The sequence below is a fragment of the Pongo abelii genome, chromosome 6, assembly GCF_028885655.2.
Source record: "Pongo abelii isolate AG06213 chromosome 6, NHGRI_mPonAbe1-v2.0_pri, whole genome shotgun sequence".
Lineage (NCBI taxonomy): Eukaryota > Metazoa > Chordata > Mammalia > Primates > Hominidae > Pongo > Pongo abelii.
The window spans coordinates 117410486-117432100 of NC_071991.2; the positions used below are offsets into that span (position 1 = coordinate 117410486).

General features: G+C 32.6%; 1 long non-coding RNA gene across 2 annotated transcripts; it reads right to left on the reverse strand.

Annotated features, from left to right (window-relative positions):
- Positions 1-655: 655 nt before the first annotated feature.
- On the reverse strand, positions 656-21142 carry LOC129060459 (uncharacterized). Of its 2 annotated transcripts, XR_008527204.2 has the most exons (4): positions 20663-21142; positions 20069-20223; positions 19239-19445; positions 656-828 (listed from the first exon to the last, which is right to left on the reverse strand). It is a non-coding gene; the product is annotated as an uncharacterized LOC129060459 (long non-coding RNA). The 2 variants fall into 2 exon arrangements; XR_008527203.1 differs by lacking the exon at positions 20069-20223 and having other exon boundaries at positions 20663-21136.
- Positions 21143-21615: the final 473 nt, after the last annotated feature.

Genomic DNA, 21615 nt, shown 5'->3' on the forward strand with positions numbered 1-21615 from the left:
CTATAATTCTACATCTTATTGATAGATTGATTTTTCCAAGTCCAGCTCTGATGATGCAACCAACTAACTTATTCAAAAGCATACTGGTTTCCCACTGCCTGTTTTGACTCCATATTCAAACATTCAAGGCTATTCATAAAATTGCTATAATCTGCTATCTAAATTGTCTTTCCGGGACCTGTGTGTTCATAAAGTATACTTCCTTTAAACTTTAAGCTATTTGATCTTTCTTCTTTTGCTCCTGCAGTTTCCTCAACACATCATGTCTTGTTGTGTTGTCACATATTCAGTTCTGACCTACCTTTCAAGTTGCTCCCAGAAAGTCCAGTGTTTATGCTAATATTGGTCTTACTTGTGCAGATATACCATTTATCTCATGAGGTTAGGAATGATCCAAGATATATTGAAATGATTCTTCTAACAAATACATTATTTCTCCATTATTTCTTCACTTGTGAAACACAGTTTTCAAAACACAAGGAGATGGCAGCAAGAGACATCTTGGGAGAAGTGCTTAAAGATTAAGGTACTAAAATTTAAGGATATCTATATCTCTATATATACCTATTGTTTATATCGTTCAAGGAACAGTAGATAGATGTTTATCTTATCCTTGCATTAGTTATAGTAATTAATACTGTTTAACCAACCACACAAAAATCTGAGTAGTTTAATGCAATAAGTTAGATTTCCCACACATCTTATATTCCAGTGGGGTCAGGTGACTCTCTTGAGTAGGTGTTCTTCAAAAAGTGATTTAGAAAGACAGATTCCTCTCATCTATGGCTTTGTGATCTGAAACACATGTATCCAGAGAGGGAAATGTTCCTAGGACATGAAAAAAGAGATGAAACATTGTGTAAAATGATTTTAGGTTTCAAGGCTGAAGTTGGCTTATGACACTGCAGTTCACATTCCATTATCTAGAAAGTTATATGGCTTCTAACTGAACTACAAGGGATATTGGAAAATATGCCCATGCTACTTTCCAAGGAAGAGAAAATGGTCTGTCTGCAAAGAGTACACTGCATCAACTCTGACAGGGTCCTTAAGTTCATCTTCTTAAGTTTATATTCTTATAGTATCAATATTTTACAGCATACCCAAAATATATTTTTTGAAATAAAGCTTTGTACATTATCTTAATTCTAATACCTTCAAAAATTCAAGACTAGCAATTGATACCTTTGAAAGAACACTAGAATTCAAAAATTAAATTTTAATATTCACGTTTGTGCATAAACATAGCTGTATGTCCCCAAACCAATAACATTGAAATTTTTAAATTAAAAAGGAACTATATTAAGAAGGAAAAGACTATACTTCATAATGAGAAAGATAAACTAATCCTCAAATAGCCACCATGCTAGTATTTCAATGAAGTCAAAAAGAATATTCAAGACATCACTTACTTTATGGTAAATACATAGAAAACCAAATACATTCCATAGAAGTGATGAAATGTAAATACAATGAGGGTGACAGCCCATTTAAAAAAGAAGGAAAGAGAAGATCAAACATCTTTTTGAAAATGCCTCCAAAGAACTTTTATAAGTTTGTTTTTTGGAGCAGTTTTGTGTTCACAGAAAAATTGAGGGGAAGATACAGTTTTTTCATATTGGCTTATTTCACTTGGTAATGTGCATTTAAGATTCTTTTCATATCTTGATAGCTCATTTCTTTTTAGTGCTGAATAATATTCCATTGTCTGGATATACCACAGTTTATTCATTCACCTCCTGAAGGAAATCTGGGTTGCTTCCAAGTGCTGGCAATTGTGAATAATGCTGCTATAAACATATGTGTACAGATTTTTGTATGGACATTAGCCTCACACAAAGACCTGTATACATATAGGACCTGTGTTAACTCCTTTGGGTAGTTGCCAAGAACTGTGATTAATTGGTCACATGGTAAGAATATTTCTAGTTTTGTAAGAAACTGCCATACTGTTTTCCAAAGAAACTTATCTTGCTGCATTCCCACCAGCATGAATACGAGTTCCTGTTGCTCCTAATCCTCATTAGCGTATGGTGTTGTCTGTATTCTGGATTTTGGCTATTCTCATACGTGTGTAGTGGTATCTCATTGTGGCTTTAATTTGAATTTCCATGATGACATATGATAGAGACCGCATTTTCATATGGTAATTTGTTATCTGTGTATTGTCTTTGATGAGGTGGCTGTTAGTATCTAGAGCTCATTTTTTATTCTGGTTGTTTGCTTCCTTAATGTTGAGTCTCGAGAGCTCTTTGTATTATATATTTTGGATAAAGCTGCTTTATTAGATATATCTTTTACAAATGTTTTTTCTCATTCTGAGGCTTGTCTTCTCATTCTCTTGACATTGTCTTTTGCAAAACAGAAATTTTTAATTTCAGTAAGGTCTACTTCATCATAATTTCAGTAAAATCTACTTTATCAAGTATTTTTTCCATGAGCCATGGCTTTGGCATTTCTTTGCATTAAAAAAATTTGAATTGGTGATAATTATGCTTACATAACTAAATCTTCCTTCAGGTATAAAGGGAAAAAGAAAACCTTCAAATAGAACAAATAAATTGTTTTCCTACTTTTGAGCTGATATCTTCACACAATCTTGAACTTTTAGATGACTAACAAGTTACACAGAAGTTGTTTAGAAATGGCATGTGATGCCATTCCCTCTGAATCCGATAAGGATCACAATAAGGATTAAAAAAATAACTTTGTAGTCAAAGTTTTATATATATATATATATATATAATGAAAAATTAATTAAAGATATCCAAGGCATTATTTAAGGGTGGAGAGAGAGGCATGTTTGAGAAAGGATTTTCTAAATATAAACGGGTGGAAAAAGGGAAATTATTCTGTTAAAGAAATAAGTTCAATAAATTGATTTTTGCTAATGATAATGAATATGAAACTGGATCCCTTCCTTACACCTTATACAAAAATTAATTCAAGATGGATTAAAGACTTAAACATTAGACCTAAAACCATAAAAACCCTAGAAGAAAACCTAGGCAATACCATTCAGGGCATAGGCATGGGCAAGGACTTCATGTCTGAAACACCAAAAGCAATGGCAACAAAAGCCAAAATTGACAAATGGGATCTAATTAAACTAAAGAGCTGCACTGCAAAAGAAACTACCATCAGAGTGAACAGGCAACCTACAAAATGGGAGAAAATTTTCACAACCTACTCATCTGACAAAGGGCTAATATCCAGAATCTACAATGAACTCAAACAAATTTACAAGAAAAAAACAAATAACCCCATCAAAAAGCGGGCAAAGGATATGAACAGATACTTCTCAAAAGAAGACATTTACGCAAAAGACACATGAAAAAATGCTCATCATCACTGGCCATCAGAGAAATGCAAATCAAAACCACAATGAGATACCATCTCACACCAGTTAGAATGGCGATCATTGAAGTCAGGAAACAGGTGCTGGAGAGGATGTGGAGAAATAGGAACACTTTTACACTGTTGGTGGGACTGTAAACTAGTTCAACCATTGCGGAAGTCAGTGTGGCGATTCCTCAAGGATCTAGAACTAGAAATACCATTTGACCCAGCCATCCCATTACTGGGTATATACCCAAAGGACTATAAATCATGCTGCTATAAAGACACATGCACACATATGTCTACTGAGGCACTATTCACAATAGCAAAGACTTGGAACCAACCCAAATGTCCAACAATGATAGACTGGATTAAGAAAATGTGGCACATATACACCATGGAATACTATGCAGCCATAAAAAATGATGAGTTCATGTCCTTTGTAGGGACATGGATGAAATTGGAAATCATCATTCTCAGTAAACTATCGCAAGGACAAAAAACCAAACACCGCATGTCCTCACTCATAGATGGGAATTGAACAATGAGAACACATGGAGACAGGAAGGGGAACATCACACTCTGGGAACTGTTGTGGGATGGGGGGAGGGGGGAGGGATAGCATTAGGAGATATACCTAATGCTAAATGACGAGTTAATGGGTGCAGCACACCAGCATGGCACATGTATACGTATGTAACTAACCTGCACGTTGTGCACATGTACCCTAAAACTTAAAGTATAATAAAAAAAAAACTGAATTGGTGATAATTATGCCTACATAACTAAATCTTCCTTCAAGTATAAAGGGAATCAGAAAACCTTCAAATAGAACAAAGAAATTGTTTTCTTACTTTTGAGCTGATATCTTCATACAATCTTGAACTTTTAGATGACTAACAAGTTACACAGAAGTTGTTTAGAAATGGCATGTGATGCCATTCCCTCTGAATCCGGTAAGGATCACAATAAGGATCAAAAAAATAACTTTGTAGTCAAAGTTAGATATATATATATATATATATATATATATATATATGATGAAAAATTAATTAAAGATATCCAAGGCATTATTTAAGGGTAGAGAGAGAGGCACATTTGAGAAAGGATTTTCTAAATATAAACGGGTGGAAAAAAGGAAATTATTCTGTTAAAGAAATGAGTTCAATAAATTGATTTTTGCTAATGATAATGACTAGGAATGTCCTCTGGAAAGCAAGTTCAAAAGGTAAATGAGTCCAGGAAATTACAATGCTACTTTTGGAAATAATTCTAGCTATATTTTCTAAATGTTTATAAATAATTTTTAAAAGAATATAAAGAGGCCATCTAAACTCAGAGTTACATAATCATGTGACATTTATTTAAATCTGCTAGTATAAAAATAGGAAAAGAACAAGCAGGTCAAAGGTAGTTCAAAGATATTATTTCTCACAGAATATAAATTAAGGAACATTTAAAAAATATACTTTGCTTTTACTAAGAGACAAGCTAAGTAAACCAGTAATACTTTATCTGAAAGTAAATAATATATAAGTACAAATGATAGCAATTAATATTTGTAATTCTTTTTTATATTTGAGTTACATTTTATTTATTTTTCCATTGGCACTACATGCAATATGGAAAAACAAACCCTACCTTACCCCTGCCCCTGACTTCTCCTTTTTCTCCCCGGGACAACTACTGTTGACAGTTCTTGGTAGTGCTTTTGAAGATACTCTTCAAGATATTGGAGACATATATAAGCATATAACATGCATTACATTTAGCACATGTATATTTTATATAGCCAAAAAGAGTTCACTATATACAATATTCTGTACACTGATTTATTTAATTAGCATTATATTTTGAAATTTATGTATAAATATATGTGCAGTTTATTCTTAACAGCTACAATTGTAGACATACATATACACAACTATGTATAGCTGTGTCATATTTAGATATTGTCAAATATCATATATTATTTCAAGTAACACAATTGCTATATTGCTATATCAGAGGGTAAGTGAAATACTAATTTTGATAAATATTTCTAACTGCATTATAGTTGAACTCCAAGCATCAGGTTAGACATTGCCTATCTTTCCACTTCCTCTAAGATTATGACATATAAATTTGGTTAGTGCCTAACCAAGCTATGAAAAATGGCATCATATAATTTTAATATAATTTTTAAAATTATGAGTGAGATCAGTTTTATATGTTTGGAACTATTAAAACTGACTTAATTAAATTGACTATTCATATTTTTTGTGCATTTGTATTGAGCTAATGTATCTATATTATGCATTTTTCATATTTATTTAACAGTTAGAGAATCTAGCCCTATTTATGTGATATGAATTGCAAATATTTTCCCACCTCTCTTTGTCATTTATGTTTACATATTTTTGTCTTCATGCAGGTATTTTAAATTTATTTAACCTTATTCTTACTTTTGTGATACCTAAATATTGTGTCATGTTTATTCATTACAACATTATTAGAAAATCATCCTATATTTGTGGAACTTTTATGATTTATCATTCTTAATTTTAGATCAATTCAGAAATTTGAGGTAGATAAAATAGTAGAAGAGGTCTCAGCTTTGCTTTTTACACTGATAATCCCGTTGTCCCAAAAACATTCACTGAATAATTTTTTTCTCAGCTGATAAAATACATTAAGTTCAAGAGTATATTTCTCTCTAGACTTTCTATTCTATCAATCAATTCACCAATAAAACATTTTTAACATATTGTAATTTCAGAATCTATTTTATATTCAACTTTAGTGAGCCCTAGTGAGTTCTCTTCCTTTATTGAAGTTTATTTACTGAATAGAATTTTTGTTTCTACGTTTCTGAAACCAAAAATAGTTTTTAGTATTTTATTGGATCACAGGAAATTTCCACGGAAATTTAGGAAAAATTAAATTATATAATATTGAGCAGTCTTATCAAAAACATGACATGTTATTATATTTTTTACACAATTTGTGTCCCAGGATATCATTTTTCTGCCTTTTTCATTTTTTTTAGTTGAGTCATTGTACCTTTACATGCCAATTGCAGGTAATAGTATACAAAATATCTTGCACAATTCCTCCATTTCCCTGATGGTAAATTGGAAAACTATAGTATGATATGACAACCAGGATATTGATATTGATAAAATCCACTTACTCAGATTTCTCCAGTTTCATCTGGAGTATGTGTTCATATATTAAGTTCTATACAAGCTTTTCACCTGAGTCCGTGGCTACAGTCAAAATAATGAACAGCTCTAACCTTAACATTCCTTCTGCTTTTATCCGTTACCTATCTTCCTCCTGTCACATTTTCCATCTCTCTAATTCCCAGTAACCACTAATCTGTCCTCCATTTTTAAAATTCTGTCATATCAAAAATGTTATAAAAATACAGTCATGTTGTACAGACATATCTCAGAGACATCGTGGGGTTTGGTTTCAGACTACTACAATAAAGCAGATATCATTATAAACCAAGTCACATGAATTCTTGGTTTCCTAATGACTATAAAAGTTATGTTTACCTAACATTGTAGTCTGTTCTGTGTGTAATAGCATTATGTCTAAAAAATAATGTATATACCTTAATTAAAAATACTTTACTGCTACATAATGTTAACCATTATCTGAGCCTTCAGCAAGTTGTAGTCTCTTTGGTGGTGGAGAGTTTTGTCTTTATATTTATGGCTGCTGACTCATCAGGTTGGTGGTTACTGAAGGTTTGTGTGGCTGTAACAATTTCTTAAGACAGCAATGAAGTTTGCTTTATCAATTGACTCTTCCTTTCAAGAAAATTTCTCTTTGGTGTGTGATTCTGTTTGACAGCCTTTTACTCACAGTAGAACTTCTTTCAAAATTGGAGTCAATATTCTCAAACATTGCCACTGTTTTATCAACTATATATATATCATTATAAACCACTGTAATGTTCTAAACTGTTTGTTGTCATTTCAAAAATCTTCACAGCACCTTCACCAGGAGTAAATTCCATCTCAAGAAACCACTCACTGTGCTCATCTACAGAAAGCAACTCCCCATCTATTCAAGTTTTATCATGAGATTTCAGCAATTCAGTCACATCTTCAACCTCCACTTCCAATTCTACCTTTCTTGCTATTTCCATGATAGCTGTAGTTGCTTCCTCTACTGAAATAATGAACCACACAAAGTCACCCATGAAAGTTAAAATCAACTTCTTCCAAATTCCTGTTAAAGTTGACTTGTTAACCTTCTTTTATGGATCATGATTGGTCTTGATGACATCTAACGTGGTAAAACTTGTCCAAAAAATTTTGCCAAGTTCCATCAGAGGAGTCACTATTTATGGTAGCTATAGTCATACAAAATCTATTTCTTAATAACACTTGAAAGTTGAAATTATTTCTTGATTCATGGTCTGCAGAATAGATACTTTAGCAGGCATGAAAACAATATTATTATTCTTGTACATCATCATCAAAGTTATTGGGTGACCAGGTACATTGTCAATGAGCAGTAATATTTTAGAAGGAATCTTTTTTCTGAGCAGTAGGTCTCAACAGTGAGCTTATCATATTCAGTAAACCCATGTTGTAAATAGATGTGCTGTCTTCCAGGCTTTTTTGTTACATTTATAGAGCATAGGCAGAGTAGATTTAGCATAATTCTTAAAGGCCTTAGGATTTTCAGAATGATATATGAGCATTGGCTTTAACTTAAAGTCACCAACTGTGTTAGCCCTTAACAAGATGTTCAGCTGTGCTTTGAAGTTTTGAAGCCAGGCATTGACTTCTCCTCTCCAGCTATGAAAGTCCTGACGGATGATATCTTCTTCCAACAGTAGTCTGTTTCATTTACATGGGAAATCTGTTGTTTGGTGTAGCTACCATCATTAATGATCTTAGCTATATCTTCTAAATAAGTTGCTGCAGCTACTCCATCAGCACTTGCTGTTTCACTTTGCACTTTTATGTTACGGAGACAATTCTTTCCTTAAACTGCATGAACCAACCTCTGGTAACTTCCTACTTTTCTTCTGCAGCTTCTTCTCCTCTCAACAGTCTTTACAGAATGAAAGCGTGTTAGAGCCTTGCTCTTGCATTGTTTTGGCTTAAGGAAATATGTGTAGCAGGTTTGATATATCTAGACTACCTAATCTTTCTTCGTATCAGCAGTAGGGCTGTTTCACTTTCTTATCATACATTTGTTCACTTTTGAATAGCACTTCTTATCTCATTCAAGTCTCATTCAAGAACATTTCCTTTGTATTCACATTTTGGCTTACTGTTTGGCACAAAAAGTCTAGTTTTTGGCCTATCTTGGCTGCCAACAAGCTTTCCTCATTAAGCTTAATTATTTCTAGCTTTTGTTTTCAAGTGAGAGGTGTTCAACTCTTCCTTTCATTTGAACACATAGAGGCCATTGTGGTGTTATTAGTTGGCCTAATTATATTATTATTATTGTGTCTTAGAGGATAGGAAGGCCTGAGAAAAGGGAGAGATGGGAGAACAGCTGATAGGCAGAGGAGTCAGAATGCACACCACATTTATCAGTAGTTTAACATCTTATATTGATGTAGTTTATGGCACCAAAAAACAATTACAATAGTAACATCAAAGGTCACTAATCACAGATCACTGTAACAGATATAGTAATGAAAAAGTTTGAAATATTGGGAGAATTACCAAACTGTATCACACAGACAGGAAGTGAGCACATGAGACCGGAAAAAATGGTACTGATAGACTTACTCAATGCAAGGCTGTCACAAACCTTCAAATTGTAAAAAATGCAATATCTGTGAAACACAACTAAGGTGAAATTAAATGAAGTATGCCTGTAATACATTTGGGGATGGTTTTTCTTAACTTTCACTTATCATAATTTCCTGGAAATTCACCCATGTTGTTTTGTGTATCAATAGTTTGTTCCTGCTTATTGCTGAGTAGTGTTCCATGATATGCATATGCCACATTTATCGATTGTAGAAAATCTGAGGTGATTAAACTTTTGATTGTTGCAAGTAAACCTCTTATGAACATTCAGGTACAGATTCTTATGTGAAAATAAGTTTCTGTTTCTCCAGGATAAATGCCCAGAACTGAAATTACTGGGTTATGTAGTAGTACTATGTTTAGTTTGGTTTATTAATAGAAATCATGAAACAGTTTTCCAGAGTAGCTGCATTACTCTTCATGCCCACTACAAATGCATGAGTGAGCCAATTTCTCTGTATTCTCACCAGCATTTGGCATTGCCACTATTTTATATTTTAGTCATTCTGAAAGGTGTATGTGATGTCTCATTTTGATTTTAATTTGAATTTTCCTAACGGATAATGATATCGAACATCTTTTCATGTATTTATTTTGATCTGCATATCTTCTTTGGTGAAATTTCTGCTAATACTTTTGTTCATTTTTGAATTAAATTGTTATTTGTTATATTTTGAAAATTCTTTATCTAGCCTAGATGCCAATGCTTTGTCAGGTATGAGACTTGCAAATATTTTCTCTTAGTCTGCGTCTTTTCTTTTAGTCTTCTTCACATGGCCTTTCACAAGCGAGCCATTTTAATTTTGAATATGTCTAATTTAATAAATTTAACTTTTTATGAATTATGCTTTTGGTTTCAAGTCCAAGGACTTTTTTTCTAGACCTCAATCCCGAAGATTTTTTCTAAATCTCTATTTAGAAATAAAAATTTTCTCTAAATTTTTATTTGGGAATAAAATCCCAAAGATTTTATTTCTGTTAATTTGATAGCTTTATGTTTTACATTTGATCTGTAATCCCATTTGAGTTAACTTTTGCATAAGGTGTGAAATTTAAATTCAGGTCATTTTATTTTATTGTCATTTTTCCCTATTGATATCCAATTCCTTCAGCACCATTTCTAGAAGGAACATTCTTCCTCCATTGAAATACTTTTGCTCCTTTTTCAATAATCAATTGGGCATATTGGTGTGGGTCTATTTCTGGTTCTATTTTCTTCTTCTTTTTTTTTTTTTTGAGATGGAGTCTCGCTCTGTTGCCCAGGCTGGAGTGCCATGGTGCAATCTCGGCTCACTGAAACCTCTACTTCCCGGGTTCAAGCAATTCTGCTGCCTTAGCCTCCCAAGTAGCTGGGACTACAGGTACACGCCACCATGCCCAGCTAATTTTTGTATTTTTAGTAGAGACGGGGTTTCATTATGTTGGCCAGGATGGTCTTGATCTCTTGACCTCATGATCCACCTGCTTTGGCCTCCCAAAGTGCAGGGATTACAGGCGTGAGTCACTGCACTGGCCTCTGGTTCCATTTTCTGTTCCATTGATCTATGTGTCTACTCCCTGGCAATAATCTGGATGACTATAGCTATACAGTAAAAGTTAACTTAAGATAGAATTATTTCTTCCATTTTATTCTACCTTGTCATGATTGTTTGGTCTATTCTAGGGTCTATGCCCTTTTTTATATATGTGTTAGAAGAAGCAGCTCTGTATATTAAAAACAGACTGCAGGGGTTTCCATAGAAATTGCATTAAACCTAAAGACCAATTTGGGGAAAAGAGATATCTTTATTATGTCGAATCTTTGAATCCATGAAGGTTACATGATGCCATTTATTCATGTCTTTGATTTCTTTCATCAGCATTTTGTCATTTTAGATACATAGACCCTGTACAGATTTTTTTGTGCCTACTTAAATATTTACTTTTTTGGAACAATTATAAGTGATATTGTGTTTTTTATTTTGGTTTCTGTATATTCATACCTATACAAAAAAAATACTATATTAAAAGTAATTGAAATCATACACAGTATGTTCTCTTATCAAAATGGAATTAAACTAGGACTCAATAATCGAAAGTCAAGAAGAAAATTTCTAAATACAATGAAATTAAACAACACACTTTTAAAAAAGGAAATCTCTAGAAAGTTTTATTCAATAATTAAATGAATAAAAATTCAACTGAAACATCCAAATCTGTGAGACACTGCTTAGGCAGTTCTGAGAGGAAAATTTATAGCACTAAATGTCTACATTAGAAATGAGCCAGCAATTCCTCTTCTGGGTATATATCCAAGGGAAATGAAATCATCACCTTATAAAGACATCTATATTCTCATGTTCACTGCAGCATTATTCACAATAGCCAAAGTATGAACACAACCTAAGTGTCCATCAACAGATAAATGAATAAGACTGTGATATATATATGCCTTAATTTTAAAGGCTAAATAATATTCATATATGTGTATATGATGAAATATTATATATACAAACATATATACACATATACATGTACACAGACACAATGGAATATTATTTAGCCTTAAAAAAGAAGCAGATACTATCATTTGCCACAAAATGGATAAAACTGGAGGACATTACAGTAAATGAAATAAGCCAGACACAGAAAGAAAAGTATTGCATGATCTCACCTATATGTGAAATATTTTTTTTTAAAGTTGAATATACAGTGATAGAGAATAAAACAGTGGTTACCAGGGGTGATTTAAGAAGAAGCAGATGTGGAGATGCAGTTCAAAGAATTCAAAGTAGAACATATTTATGATGAGTAAGTCTAAAGACCTAATGTACAACACAAGAATTATAGTTAATAATACTGTATTGTATTCAGGATGTTTGCTAAATTAGTAGATTATGAGTGTTCTTTCCATAGAGGAAAATTGGGTAACTATTTCAGGTGATGAATATGTTAATTTGTTTTACTATTGTAACCATTTACTATATATATATCATAATACACATTAAAATTTACAAAAACTAAATAAGAAAAAGTTTCAAATCAATAACCTAAATTTCTACCTCAAAATACTAGAAAAAGGAAGCAAGCAGAAGAAAGGAAATAATAAACATGAAAACAGAAAATCAATGTAATTAAAAAGAAAAAACAATACAGAAAATCAGCTAAACAGATTCTTGTTCTTCAAAATATTGCTAAAATTGACAAACTCTAGAAAGACTAAGAAAAAAAGAAGACATATCACTAATATCAGGAATGAAAAAGGGGATATTACCGTAAATCCTGCAGCCATTAGAAAGAGAGTAAGGAACTGCTATAAATGCATTATACTCGTACATTTGACAACTTAGAAGATATGAACAAATTCCTTGACATTTACAAGTTAATTGTTGGGCTTGCCATTCTACCCTCTATGACCTTCCCACTCATTATCTCCTACCTCAGTGACTTTAAACTCACTCATATGAGGCCCTCCATCCTACGGTACTTCACCTGTACTTCAAGAGCAAGTCAACAACTAATTCTTCCCTGGAAGCCATTCACGCATTTAAATTACCAAGGTAAGGTCACCATCACATATGTTCCCAAGCTGGGATATTCCACCAGTTTGGTCTCAAAAACTAAATATGTCTATGATTTCTTTATATGTGGTCATGGAAATCCCAGAAAGTATTGCTATTTTCCCAAATTAGAGTCTTAAACCTTTTACTCTCATTTTCCCACACATTCTATGAGCCTCTACAACTAATATTTTATTTCTTAAGCTGGTTTATGACTGCATGGCATTTCTTGTATATTTTCTTTACATTTATATACTTTTATATTCATAAAATATCAATTAAAATGTTTAGACCTGGTCATTTATGAGTAGTCTATCTTTGTCAAATTTATTTCTTCTATGAATCAAAAGTCTTTAAACTTTTCTATCTCCTCTGAGGTCAGTTTGGGAATTTTTATTTTTCTCAAAGGTTATCTATTCCATTCAAATTTAATATGCAGTTTTACACATTGATTTTGTATTTGACATATAATTTAAAAGAGATTTCAAAGTATTTATTATTCTTTTTCAGATGCAAAATTTGTCTGCAAATATTTGTAATACATTAAGTTTTTTTGAAGAGATGCAACATGAGAGGTTTTTGTTGTTGTTTTTTTGTTTTTTCCTCTGCAGAATATGCCATCCTAGCACCTTAAAGAAAATATATGTTTTCAGGATATATATAATTCATAATTCTATATGTGGAATTTATAATGCAAAAGTGAAATACAAATAACCAAAATATGATAAGGTATAATTAAGATGTTTATCTAAAAATAAGATTTGTTAAGATGTTATTGAAATATTCAATTAAGATTTTTTAATACTCTAAAATTTATAAAATTCTTGCCTTATAAATACTGAAGCTATTATTTGGTGTATGAATAGCCAAAATTGTTGCCTATTTTATTGCAGATTGAAATTTTATCATTATAAACTATCCGTTTCTTGGGTATTTAATGCCATTTAAATTTAATTCAGAACTGTCTGACTCTGACATTATGACCAAGGTTCTTCATCTTTTTGGTATTTTTTCCATTAATTTTATTTTCAAATTTTTCAGACCACTTATAGTTATATCCCTTTTTAAAAATCATAAAATTGAAATAAGCAGCTTTTACTCATTAAAAATGCACTTACGAAATTACAGTTGTATTTATTGATAGGACAGATATATTTGGTCTTACTATCATTTTTATGCTCTGCTTTTGTTTTTATTCTATTTATTAATATTAAAATCTAGTCTGCTTTTCTGTAATAATTTTGTATGTGTATTTTATCAGAGATTTTGGAAGGTTTGCATTTTTCATTCTTTCATTCCTTTTATATCTTTAATTTAACATTCACAATACACATAACTTTCTAATCCTAGACCTTGTCTATTAACTTCTAATTTGAGAATAAAAAAGGCACTTTTTCACTTATTTACTTCTGTATTTCTACCTAATATCTTCAGATTATATTTTTTAAACAGGCTTGAGTTTTTAATTATTTTAGATTTAATAAAAAATTTAAAAAGTTATCCATAAAATTTCCATATATCTTCTCACCAAGTTTTCCCTATTATTGACCTCTTACATTAGTATGGTGATTGTTTATGGTTAATGAACCAACGCTGATACATTATTATTAACTAAGATCTGTGCTTTAGTCAGTATTCTTTTTAATCTAATTTAATTTTCTGCTTCAGAATCCCATATAGGATAACACACTACATTTAGTTGTCATGACTCCTCCTTGCTGTGATAGATTTTTACTCTCCTTATTTTTGCTACCTTAAATGTTTGGATTAATAGGTAAGTCCCTCTATTGAAATTTATCTCATGTTTCCTCATGGTTAGCATAGGGTTATGGGTTTGGGGGAGGAAGATTACAGAAACAAAGTGTCATTATCATCTCATCATATCAAGAGTACATACTGACAACATGATTTATCTACTGCTGACATTGACCATGATCATCTAGCTGAGGTAGTATTTGTCAAGTTTATCTCTCTTAAAGTTTTTTTTTTTATCTACTCCATATTATGCTTTCTGTATGGAAACCATTATGTGCAGACTACACCTAAAGAGTAGGGATTTATGCCCCCATATCCCACTTGAAGATGGATTATTTATATAAATTATTTGAAATTGTTGTGCAAAGGAGAGTGTCTCTTCCATCTTATTGATATAGATAAATGATTCATTCATTTACTCTCCTTGTTTCATTTACTCAAGGTATAAAGTAAATAACCATGATTTATCTATATAAATGATATCTATATCTAAATCACTGATAACTATATCAAGTATACCTATTATATCAAGGTATAAATATCCATGAGTCTATACTGATTTAGATAAATCACTGATATATCTCTATTTATAATACAATATTATAAATCAGTGGTATCTATATCTAAATATAAATAATATTATATTATAATAATTTACATTGAAATATTATAATATTTACTTTTAGATATAGATATCACTGATTTATATCAAAATCACTGATATCTATATCAGTGTAGACTCATAGATATTTACTTTAAAGCTTGAGTTTATAATCCAATACTAATACATTTATTTTGTGGTTCCAATGGTTTCAGATTGGGGGAGCCTTTCAGCCATTGGAAGGGCTCTCAGGCAGCTCCTATGTCTCTTTGACCACCAGCAATAACAATGTTTAGCTTTTTTTCATATGTTTGCTGGCCACGTAAGTGTCTTTTTTTGACAAGCGTCTGTTCCTTTGCCCGCTTTTTGAAAGGGTTGTTTTTTCCTTGTAAATATGTTTAAGTTCCTTGTAAATTCTGGATATGAGACCTTTGTCAGATAGATTGCAAAAATTTTCTCCCATTCTGTAGGTTATCTGTTCCCTCTGATGATAGTTTCTTCCGCTGTGCAGAAGCTCTTCAGTTTAATTAGATCCCATTTGTCAATTTTGGCTTTTGTTGCAAGTGCTTTTGGCATTTTTGTCATGAAGTCTTTGTCCATGCCTATGTCCTGAATGGTATTGCCAAGGTCTTCTTCTAGGGCTTAACATCACTGGTCGTTAGAGAAATGCAAATCAAAACCAAAGTGAGATACCATCTCATGCCAGTCAGAATGGCGATTAATAAAATGTCAGAAAATAATAGATGCTGGCAAGGCTGTGGAGAAATAGGAACGCTTTTATACAGTTGGTGAGATGTAAGTTAGTTCAACCATTGTGGAAGACAGTATGATGCTTCCTCAAGGATCTAGAACCAGAAATATCATTTGACTCAGCAATCCCATTACTGGGTATATACCCGAAGGGATATAAATCATTCTACTATAAAGACATATGCACCTATATGTTTACTGCAGCACTATTTACAATAGCAAAGACATGGAACCAACCCAAATGCCCATCAATGATAGACTAGATAAAGAAAATGTAGCAGATATACACCATGGAATACTATGCAGTCATAAAAAAGAATGAGATCATGTCCTTTGCAGGGGACATGGCTGAAGCTGGAAGCCATCGTCCTCAGCAAACTAACACAGGAACAGAAAAACAGACATTACATGTTCTCACTCATAAGTGGGAGTTGAACATTGAGAATGCATGGACACAGACAGGGAACAACATACACCAGGGCCTGCTGGGAAGTGGCAGGTTGAGGGGAGGGAACTTACAGGATGGATCAATATATGCAGCAAACCACCATGGCACACGTATACCTATGTAACAAACCTGCATGTTCTGTAAATGTATCCCACTTTTTTTAGAAGAAGAAGTAAACTAAAAAAAAAAAAAAAAATTGCACTCTGGCACTACAAGATATTCCAGGCTAATTTTGTGTATTTCCTGTCACAATCCTAGAATCAGCCATTTCTCCAAATAAATCTGGGTCCCTTTACTGCAGAATGGTATCAAAACCCAAAATCTGGCTGCTATGTATGCTTGTTGATGTTGAGGATCACTGCTTCTAGGCTCTCTAGACTTATAGGGCAAAAAATGTACCTGCCTATGATTACCCAGGTGTATACAAATATTTATATATATTTCTACATGTAAGAATCGTATTTATATGTTTTATTCTCTATCTCTATACATTTGACTTTTTGATTCCACATATAAGCAAGATTATGTAATATTTTTCTATGTCTAGCTTATCTCTATGTCAGGCTTATTTCATAATGTCTTCCAGTTTCATGAAAATGACAAGATCGCCTCCTTTATTCAGGTTGTTTAATCATGAAATATGTGGGAATTTCCCAGCTATTTTTCTGTGATTGACTTCTAATTTAATTTCATTGTGTTATGAGAACATCCTTTGTATAATTTATATTATTTAAAATTTATTAAGCTGTGTTTTATGGCCTAGAATGTGGTCAGTCATGGTGAATGTTTCATGCAAGCTGGAGAATAATGGGTGGTCTGCTACTGTTGGATAGAGCTTTCCATAAATGCCATGTTCCAGGTAGCAGCAACGTTCTTTACAAGTGAATTTCTGTATTCTTTGCTTTCTTCTAGACAACTGAGACCAGCAACTGTAAGACTGCTTATCCTGTAGTCTCTTTCATCATCCCTGTCTTCCTGCCTCCTGAGAAAGAATTCCTTCCAAAATTTGCCTTCTAATTTCTCAGAAAACATCATATCTTTTGCATACAACATCACCAAAACATCATATCTTTTGCATATGCTTGGATTTTAAAAAATCAAATGGAATTATTCCCAGACTATGCACTGATGGAGATACTGTTTCAAAGAAAATATAAAGATTGTCTGAAAAACAAATCTGCATCAGTTTGGAGCAATTGCTTCTACAGAATAATTTGTGACCCACACAAATTATTCTGTAGAATACAGTGCTAAGTAGGTAATGTGCTGTGTAATACAGTGCTAAGTAGGTCAATGTGCTGTGGTTAGGCAGAGAAATATTTTAAAACGTTTTGTCAAGAAGGGCCACTTAATAACATGAGAGTTGCTTGACATTACCCTAATAGGAGTATTCTAAATCATGCCCTAAAGTGAATATACTTGAAAAAAGTTCTATTTCTAATAAATAGCATTATGTACATGATATAAATAATAAAAGGTAGAATGTGTTGATGAAATTGCCAGAGGCAGTATAAGTAACTAGAAAAACAACATTCAAAATTAAATGCTTTGTTACATTATGCTAATTATAAAAGCAATAATTTGTCACCCATTGAATATTTTGTATGAAATGTTTATTATAATAATGAATGTAATTTAAAAGAAATGGAGATACTGATGAGGCAATACAGGTTAAATGGTCTCAATATTCTTTTTCTTAAGCAAATGTGCTTAACAACCATTTATAGTATGCAATTTTTAACTTCTTACAAAACAGAACTATTACTAAAAATGATAAACATGACAGCAATTTAAGCATTTTTTTAAAAGGGATCTCTAACTTTACATAATCTCCTGGTACTGAAATGCATATTATTTTAAATGAGTGTTATTTACTTAATAATCTATAAAAAGTCATCTGACTCCTCCATAGATTTTTCTTATGCCAAAGCGTATTAGAGTCCTTGCAGTGAAATATTAAACCCTTAGGTTATAAAACTTACAAATGAGCCATAACTGTCGATTAGGTCAGTACAGGTGCTACATATGGGCCATCCTTTGGTTAAAATCACCTGTAATTTTTCACAGATAAAAATATCAAGCCTGTACTGCAATGATTTACTATAAAAAGAAGATGCCATAAAAATGAAATGCATATATATTTTCCTTTCAAAAAGGTGAGAGATGTCTGAAAACATTAATTTCTAAACATTTTAAAATGCAGTATATTTCAAGAAATATTCCGTATCTTTAAATGTTTTAGAATGGTATGTATTTAGATTATTCAGATTTCATTCTAATTTATTTCCAGTTATGCCAGAATACAATTGGAGGAATTATCTTAATTTATACCTACACCTGGAGGAACAGGACCAAAGATAAAGAAAGAAAATTAGCAATGTTGTGAAGTGAAAGAAACACAGAACTGTAAATTCAGAGATCTTTATTGTAATCTAAGCTCTGCTACTAACTAGCTGTGTTATCCAGGCAAGTTATCTTACTTATTGAATCTTCAGTCTGGTTTCCTCTAGAAGAAAGATATTAAAGTGTAATTTCTACGGACAATCTCTGAGATAAATCAAGTTCTCAGTTATGAATGCCCACTTTAAAAAAAAATTGAATTTCAAATTTAGATGTAATTTTTAATAAACAAAATAAATATGGGGGTGCTTAACATTTCTAAATCTACCAGTAAAGTCTCAAAGAAGGACCCTTAGCTAAATGGTAGAGAGCAAACATCAAAATAATTATACCTTTCAAGATAATTAAAAAGTAATAAATTTATTAATCAAAAATGAGGTTAACATTGAATTGAGAAATAGAACAATTACATAATTCCAAACTACTTTTGTTAGTTTTTTATTAAAAAAAAATTCAAAATATTTAGATTTACAGAAAAGTTGTGTAGTGAAGATAGTTTTCATATGCTCTATCCCATTTCCTATATTACTAACATCTTAAGCTAGTATCATACATTTATCACAATTAATGAAACAGTATTGATCCATTCTTATGAACTAAAGTTCATTCTTTATTAAGATGTTTTTAGTTTTTACCTATGTTATTTTTCTGTTCCTGGTTTACATCCGGAATATCACATTTGTTTTGTTGGCATGTCCCTTATGGCTCTTCTTGGCAGTGACACTTTCTCAGACTTGCCTAGTTTTTGATGATCTTGACAATTTTAGGTATACTGGTACGGTGTTTTGCAGGATTCAGGTTTCTCCAAGGTACTGTTTTTCTCATTTCGTACCTGTGCTCCTCTGAAGAAAGTCACAATGTACAGACCATGTTTCAGGAGAGGGAAGTGAAGATTAACCTCCTTTAGGGCACTGTCTACATTAAGTAATTGGAATTCTTCTGCAAGGGAGATTTGTTTTTTGTCTCCTTTTATTTATTTATTTAATTATTTACATCAGTATGGACTCATGGATATTTATCTTATACTCTAAGTTTTGATCCAATACAACTTTATTTTGTTGATTGAATTTTTCAGTTTTGGCCAATAAAATCTCTTACATTTGACTATGGTATCTCTTCAACATACTTCCAGAATTGTACATTTTTTTCTTTTTTTTTTTAGTATTTTATTACATTCAGTCACTATAAGATATATCAAGACTATCTTACATATTTCCTGCCGTAGTCCTAGAACTAGCTATTACGTTGGTGTAAAAGTAATTGTGGCTTTTGCTATTAAAAGTAATGTTTCTCCGAAGAGACCTGTTTAATTTTTTTTTAATTGCACATGCCATTAGAAACGAAGATCTTGAATCTTCGTTTCTAAGCAGTGTGTGTCATCATAGTGCATTGCTGCTGAGATGCCATTACTTCTATACTCTCTTAGCTTACAGACAAGAAGATATATGTACATATATACACTAACCTGTGTACATGCACGTATCTATACATAGTACTCTATTTGGGACGGGCGCGGTGGTTCACGTCTGTAATCCCAGCACTTTGGGAGGCTTAGGCGGGCGGATCACGAGGTCAGGAGATCTAGACCATCCTGGCTAACACGGTGAAACCCCGTCTCTACTAAAAATACAACAAATTAGCCGGGCGTGGTGGCACGTGCCTGTAGTCCCAGCTACTAGGGAGGCTGAGGCAGGAAAATCGCTTGAACCCAAGAGGCGGAGGTTTCAGTAAGCCGAGATCGTGCCCCTGCACTCCAGCCTGGGCGGCAGAGTGAGACTCCGTCTCAAAATAATAATAATAATACTCTATTTATGGATCTGTGCCTGCATTAAGCTAGATATGAGTTCATAATGATGTCCGTAAGTCAAATCACTTACCACATGGATCATACCAGGCTTACTGTTTATTGTAACCTTCCACTCTAACATTGAGAAAACTCTTCTCATTCACCATCCATTTTTCAATTCTGGTATACAGATCTAGCGGTTTCAGACTTGTTAGCCAATAGTCTTACTGGAAACAACTTTGTTAACTAGACTATAATGCTTATATATTGTACCTTTTAATCTGACTATCTCCATCATTTCCAAAGCGACTTAGGTCAGCACCATTTTCCCCTGACTCCATTAGGTAAGATTATTCTATACATATGCAATAACATTAGATTTTTTTCATTGTCTGCATTCTATCCTGGGATCTCCCAACTACGTAAATATTCATTTGTCATTTTCATACATTAAGGTCCACTCTATGCTGTATAATGCATGGGTTTCAACAAATTATAGTGCCATGTGTCCTCAATTACAGTATCATATACAGCAGTTTTAAAGCCCTAAACAATCTCGTGTGGTTTACATATTCAACTCTCTCTCCCTGCAAACCCTGGCTAGCAGTGATCTTTTTTACCATGTTTATTTTTGCTTTTTCACTATGTCATATGATTTGGTCTGAATATTTGTGTTCTCTTAAAATTCTATTGTTGAAGTACTATCCCCCAAGTTGATGGTATTAAAAGATGGGACCTGGAAGCTGATTAGGTCATCCACCCTCATAAATGAGATTAGTGACCTCATAAAAGAGACCACAGAGAGATTCCACTCCTCTTCCACCATATAAGGACAATGCAAAAAAAGACAGCCATCAATGAATCAGGAAGTGGGTCCTCAGCAGACACTGAATCTGCTGGTACTTGATCTTGAACGTGCCAGCCTCTCAAACTGTGAAAAATAAATTTTGGTTGTTTATAAACCACCCAGTTTACAGTATTTTATTATAGGAGACTGAATGATCTAAGACATCATATAAACAAAAGCCTGCACTATGTAGCCTTTCCAGACTGACTTATTTCTTTAAGCAAAATTCATTTAAGTTTCTTCCATGTTTCTGCATATCTGGCTAGCTTATTTTCTTTTACTGGTAAATAGTATTTCACTGTATGATTGTTCTATAGGTTGGTTACCTATTCACCTACTGAAGTATATCTTGGTTGCTTCCAGGTTTGGTGATTATGAA